The sequence below is a fragment of the Capsicum annuum genome, chromosome 8 (genome assembly GCF_002878395.1).
Source record: "Capsicum annuum cultivar UCD-10X-F1 chromosome 8, UCD10Xv1.1, whole genome shotgun sequence".
Lineage (NCBI taxonomy): Eukaryota > Viridiplantae > Streptophyta > Magnoliopsida > Solanales > Solanaceae > Capsicum > Capsicum annuum.
The window spans coordinates 104,416,368-104,423,628 of record NC_061118.1 but is presented as its reverse complement, the minus strand read 5'-3'; the positions used below and the strand labels follow the sequence as shown (position 1 = coordinate 104,423,628).

The 7,261-nt window shown below is 34.0% G+C and overlaps 1 long non-coding RNA gene across 1 annotated transcript; it reads right to left on the bottom strand.

Moving 5' to 3' along the window:
- Nucleotides 1–2,438: 2,438 nt before the first annotated feature.
- On the bottom strand, nucleotides 2,439–5,817 carry LOC107879631. The gene is made up of 3 exons (XR_001677030.2): nucleotides 5,581–5,817; nucleotides 4,317–4,415; nucleotides 2,439–2,861 (listed from the first exon to the last, which is right to left on the bottom strand). It is a non-coding gene; the product is annotated as an uncharacterized LOC107879631 (long non-coding RNA).
- Between the last annotated feature and the right edge of the window lie 1,444 nt (nucleotides 5,818–7,261).

The following is a 7,261-nucleotide window of genomic DNA, read 5'->3' as shown; positions in this document are numbered from 1 at the left end:
GGTCTTGGAGAATTACCATAAACTTAATTTTATTCTTCCCTACTTTTACCCCTTTCTTCAACTACATTTGGCTTTTCCACAATTTGCTTATTCGCCTTTGGAATTGCAACCTTTGGCTTCTTTAGCCACTTTCTGTTTTAATTGGATTGTTCATTACTTTCTCTTTCATTATAGTCTTCATGAGAATCAACAACATCTTTATCAAGAGTCCAACCACTCTAGTGGCAATGACATGACGTGAGCGTCATTCTTAGGATTAGTAACTGTATCACTAGGCAATCCACCATTTGGCCTTGCATTGAGATTAGCCGAGATTTGACCTACTTGGGTTTAAAGTTACTTGGTGTAGGCTTAATGAGATATTACCATTTGATTGAGTTGTATGAAATCTCTTTTTATCTCTCTCACTATCTTATTGGTTCCCTCAACATACATCAAGATATGAGCAAGGAGATCTTTACTTTTGAGCTTCTCTGAGTTAATAGAGCTTGATTCTCTACCCTTGGCCCTATTATGTGAAGGTACCTACCGCTCATAATCCCTATCCTTATCTCTATAATACTGACTTTTATCATGATCTCTATTATGCCAATCTCTATCGAGATCTCTTTTTTTCCAACCTTGCCTTTCATAGGTATGGAAACCCCCGATTGGTTTGACAAGAACCAAATTTCGCTATCAAGAGACTCAACTTCCTCATTATTATAAACTTGACACTCTCTAAGTCAATGCCATTAACCTCATTTGAAGGAGCTTCCATTACATGCTTGGTGAGAAGGTCAAGTTGAGTCATCACTTTAGCCATGTTCTCATCTCTTTTCTTATCCCTTTACTTTTCTCTTGGCTTACAAAAAATGTGAAGGGAGCCTTCTTAGCCACCTCGGTATCTCTTATATGCCAACTACTATTTTTCTTATTCATTTGATCTAATAAAGTCGCCACAACACCAAAATATATTTTGATAATAGATCCTCCAGCCGTATTATCGGCTAACATATTTTTCAATTGAGAAAAAACCCTACAGAAGATTTGAAGAAGCATTTTATCCGGGACATTATGATTTGGGAATTGCATTATCTTATTGTTGAATAATTGCTAAGCTTCATGTAATGGTTTTCCATAAAGTTAGCAAAAGTAGATTATTTCATCCCTCAGTTGTAACATCTAAGAAGGAGGAAATTACCTATCCAAGAATGCTTATGTGAGCTCAACCTATGAAGTGATAGATCATGCAACCACAAGACCGCTTCTGTCAATGAGAATAGAAATAGACATAAATGGATCAATTTTTGATATATGTAAGCTATGTCAAATGGATAAGACACATCAATTAAATTCTTCAAGTGTAGATAGAAATCCTCATATGCTTGACCCCCAAACAATCCTATCATTTATAGAAAATAAAACATCACTCTAGTAATGTGAAACACTCCATTTCTGGTTTTCGATGGAATACGAATAACACTAGATCAGCACACATCTGTGAGGTATCATCATCCTTGATATCCCCATTAAAAGTACTGGTATTACTACCAGTAGGCTCATAGTCTTGTGCATACTACTATCCCATCTAAGAAAGAACAAAAATAATAAACAATATAAAATAAACAATACGGCTGACCCAAAGTGACTAAAAACACTACAAAAATAAAAACTATATTTTACTCTCTAGCAATGGCACCAAAATTTGAAGATGCTCAAACTGCATCATTAAGGTGTAAACGATCGTCATCGGTATAGTAACCCAATGTTTATTGGGGTTCAATTCGTAGGAAGTGAAGACAATGATTTCAATAATCGAAAGTCTTAGGAGTCCACTAGGAGTTGAACCGTAATGTGTGGTAAACATACATGAAAGAAAAAATGGGGTTTGAATATTTTCAAGTTTAACAATTTTGGTCACTTTTGTTGTTATGAGAATACTATTTCAAATCTAGAAATAATTAGAGAATAGTCAATTGTTGGTGGGACATGGGGTGATACCTTCCTAGGTGTGGGTTCTTTCATTGGTAATTGATTATTCGTCAAAAATTAGCTAAAAGTCATGGGTCTGCTAGATCTAGACGTTTCAGTGTCAATTTGCCAATAAAACACAAAATATCACTAATGGGTTCTATCGAACACTTCATAAGTGTAACAATTTCACCAATCTATGGCATAATTAACATTCTTACGTCTAAGAGATGCTATAAATGAACTAATTCAAGTTATTGTTTACACCCATATCCCCTCTATCAAGGATGATATGGGTATAAAGTTAATTGGAGTTTACAACCCCCAATTCTTAGTTAAATCAAGGAGTGAATACACCACCCATATCAAATAGCTAATTAGGAAGACAACTAAACAAAGCCCGTCCACTAATAAAAACCTATTCAAGCACAACCCCAAGATGAAGATTTAGCTACTCATAGAAAGAAAAAGTAGAGATATGCCCAAATTTCATTCAAATTAATCCATAGAAAGTAAAAAGAATACAATATCCAAGCTTTAATTTCTACAAATCTTCAATAAAAATTCCTAATTCTTCACTTGAAGGCCATTCTAATATTCCTTAGCTCAAGAATAGTTCAACAATAATTTAATAATGAGGAAATGAGCAAAAAACCCACTTTTTGGCCCCAATTTCCCATTTTCCTGATATTAGAAAAATGCCACACACTGTTGAGCTGCTTGAACAGATCAAGAGTATATTAGGTATACGTAGGGTGCACCTTGGGTGCATATGAAGTGCCTCTTGGGCATACATGACACTATTTTGGCTTCCCGTCACATACATGTGAACTTTAGGGATCTTTTTCTTTCATATTTGACATCCGATTGGCTTGAATAGCTTGCTCATCTTCATTCTCAACCATTACCTGCACAAATGAGCATCATACATGAAATAACCACCAAATCGATGGAAAAGTATGATAATTTAAGCTTAAAGAGTGCTAACAAGTCGTCAAATTGATGACTTATTAGATATCATTAATGGTGGTGACTCATACCAAAATTTAGATCAAGAGAAAAGATGCAGAAGTGTAGTATGAGTACGAAAATAATAGGAATTTAGTAGGCATTATAGGTTACTGAGCAAATTTACAGTAAAAGAATTAATAAGTGCGAATATATAAACTATAGTCAATAGTAGCGAGGCTATAAATGGAAACAACAACTTCTATTACACAAAGGTGTTAAATAGTAAGCAAATTAGCTATATCCTAACTGGACCACTATAAGTCTAGAAGTCATAAATAAGAAGAAATAAACCCAACCAAGCCCCCACAAGCACGGTGGATGCAAGCAAAGATTAACAATAATATAATGACAAAATCACTACAATAACAAACATAAAATAAGCCAGCATGATATAAGAGTTCCTGATACTCCTTTCTAGTATTATTCTTACTAGTTTCTATTGAATTTCACCAAAACAATATCCATAAAGGTAATAAATGCTAAAATCAAACTAGAACTGGAGAAGGATATCATAATAGTAAATCCCAGACTCAAACCAAAATTGATTAAAAATAATAATGTGCTAGGTGCCGAACTTGAACTAGAACTGAAAAGTAAGCTAACAATATTAACACTCTAAGAATATAAGTCCACTTAATTCTAATAAGTCCTACACTCTAAAGTCAAGTGGTCAATCTCTAAAGGTGATAAAGGTTCCAATAATAAGCTAAAAATGTCAAATACCACCTTACCCGAGGTAACAAATATACAAAGGCTTATTAAAGTGACTAAGTCAGCATAAAGCTCAAGGATTAGCCTAAGGAAATGGATACACATTATTTAGATCAACGAGGAACAATAATAGGCATATTACCTCATAAATGGTTGTGGGGACCATTGCCAATCTCTAAAACCTAACCTAAGGCAAGCACCTACCTAATCCTAGACTACAGTTTCTAAATTCCATTCCAAGGTACTAAGTATAAACAAATAAGGACTAAGTCTAGTCCTAAGGGATGTTCATAAGATATTATAAGGGAATACGAGGCTGAACTATACCCGAAAAGGCCCTAATCTACTAAAATTGGCAGTAGTTTCTAGAAAAATACCCCACCAGTATAACACCACCCAAAACTAGAATATTAATATTCTAGTACTATAATCAAGTAAAGTATTAAAGAATGGAAAGCCTAGGCTACTTAGATGCCGCAAAAACTATGAATAATCCTCTACATCAAAGCTTTTCCCTTTTAAAAAGCCTTCGAATGCTGCCATACTATCAAAATAATATTCTCTACATCAAGACTAGAATTTCAATACCTATATTTCATATTAATGCTTTGTATCAAAAATCAACTAAAAACCCTATGTACCTGCATCTTTGGAATCATGAAATTGAATCTATCACAGTGTCCCTCTTTGCTTAAGGACCAATTCCCTCCAAAAATTAGCGTAATTGAGTCCCATTAGCCCTAAATTAGGAAAACAAGGATTTTAACTACAATATAAATGAAATTTGACTAAAAATTTACGGATTAAAGGTATGGTAATGATCTCTACACCACATTCATGCTAATCCAAACTCCAATATTCAATTTTCCTATAATTATCAAGCTCCAACTATATACAATACATTTTTACACTAAAACATAAAGATAAAACTTATGGAAAATCAAATATGTATATAGCAACCAATGATGGATGCTTTAGCGGCTAAATAACCGTTAAAATAGCATGATAGGTGTTTACGCAACCCTACCTTAGCTAGCAAGACATGGATAAAATTGTCTCAGGGTTGATAAAGTGACTACACTAGCAACTTTAGCACCAAAAAATTTGTTAAGGCCTAACAAACTCTAATCGGGTGCTTAGGATTCATTCAGAATCCCGTGCATGCAAGCAAATAATGGTATCATACCAAATTTAGTGTTTTAAACTTAATGAAACCATCAAAATTTCTATCTATGGTATCTTTGAAAAAATATGGGTGACACACATAAGGTTTGAGTTTTCACCACAATCCACCCAATAACCCAAAATGAGTTTGGATTCCTAGAGACCCAAACTATGGATCCCCTAGCATAAGAGATACTTTTGAGCTAACAAAACTGTCAGAATTAGAATATAAGGCTGTCTAACGAAAGTTTGGGCCCAAGATCATATTCTCCACTTTGAAATCTCGAAAAAAAAAAAGAAATGGCTCCAAAAACTTAATGAATGAGCTGATAATCGCATTGTGAGTGCCAACAAGACATAAATGACTTGGGTTAGATATGGGAAGGTTCTAAACATAGAAAAAACATGAAAACATAGAAAATTATATAGAGGGTCATTACAATATTAAGTGATAAAAGGAATTTTATTCAAGGAAGTAAAGCATTAAGAAATACTTGAAGGCATAAATAAATGAAGGTACTTAGTCCGTATATCACGCTCGATATCTAAGATATCCTTTTCAACCTAATGATGTTCTTATTGAACCTTAACCATAGAAATATCTTTTGAATAGAGCTATTTATCATCTCTAGACAGAATAAAAACTAGCTTATTAACGAAAGTTAAATTCTTATCTAACTAAAATTATTCCAATCGAAGAATAAGAGACCCATAAAAAATATAATGCCATAATATTGATACATGGATAACTGGATGGATGGATCAAAAGGATAGAGGAAAGGCCAACTTCTAAGCTCCATCCCTAACTATCTAAAGGATCTCAAATGGCTTGATATACTGGGGGATGAGCTTTCCTTTCTTATTGAACCTCATTACTCTCTTCATTAGTAATACTCATAGGGATACCCAATCACCATTTTTAAATCACAAGGATGAAGCCTTGCGATAAAAATAACTCTTTTGTCTGCTTTGAGTTGTTTGTAGCTTATCCTAAATGACCCAAACTATATCTAATGAGTTATGAAGCAAATTAATACGACGAGGAATAAACTCTAGTGTCTTAAACCAACCAATCAGAGATTGATAAGGCCTACCACACAATGCTTCAACTGGTACCATTTGAATAATTGAATGGTAGCTGTTATTATAAGCAAACTCCTTTGACAATGCCTACTATACAATGCATCAATTGGTGCCATCTGAATAATTGAATGGTAGATATTATTATAAACAAACTCCACTAAGGTTAAAAACTACACCTACTAACTTCTAAAATTTATAACATACATACAGAGCATATCCTTTATTACCTGAATAGTCTATACTGACTGTCCATCAGTTTGAGGATAGATTGGTGGTATGATCAACCTGGGTACCCAAATACCCCTGAAATGTCCTTAAAAAACTAGAATTAAACTGAGAGCCTCTATTAGAAATAATACATATGTGCACCCCATAAAGATAAACCACGTCATGCATATAGATCTAAACCAAGCTCTTAATGCTAAAGAAAGTCTAAACAAGAATAAAATGGGAAGTTTTGGTTAATCAATCTCTGATAACCCAAATGCTATCAGAATACAAGAAGTGCATAGATAAATACATACAAAATCTATAGTAATACTCTCCTATTTCTTGCAAGAAGAAACACCCTAAAATCTAAAGTAATCTGCTCCTATTTCAACTCTGGAATGGGTAATCTCTGAAGAAATCCACTATGTCTCAAATGCTCATCCTTCACCTACTAACAACATAAGTATCGATCCATAAATTATGCTATGTCTCTTCCTATACCACTCAACGAGTAATACTTCCTAAAATCTCCATACATCTTAGTTGTTTTTGGGGTGAATAAAATAGCTAGAACTATATTAACTAAACAAGTCTTCTACCCTCAAAATAGAAATGCATTCGTTGAATCTTAGAATGCCCTCAAAATCTAAGGTAGTTCTCTAGGAATCACCCCTCTTCACCTGATCTCGAATACCACCCAACCTACTATCCTCAAACTACCAGATCTATATATTCTTTAACAAAGCAGACCTAGACTCAATACTATCAAGAATCCTCCTAGGGTTTGAAACATAAAGTCGAATCATCATGTTGGCTATGGACTAAATATTCAAGGCCAATGGTCGCTCCAAAACTAATATAAACGCTAAGATACCCATTCTCATCGTCTTTTAGGTCAAGGAGTCCGCTACCATATTTGCCTTACCTTGATGATACAGAATAGAGATGTTATAGACCTTCAATATCTCAATATATCCTGCTATCTCAAATTAAGTACTCTCTTATTCATAATGTACTACAGACTATGATGATCAGTTAAAATTTTATAGCGAACACCATTCAAGTAATGCCACTAAATCATAAGCATGAAAAGTACCACTGCCAACACCAAGTTATGAGTAGCGTTGTT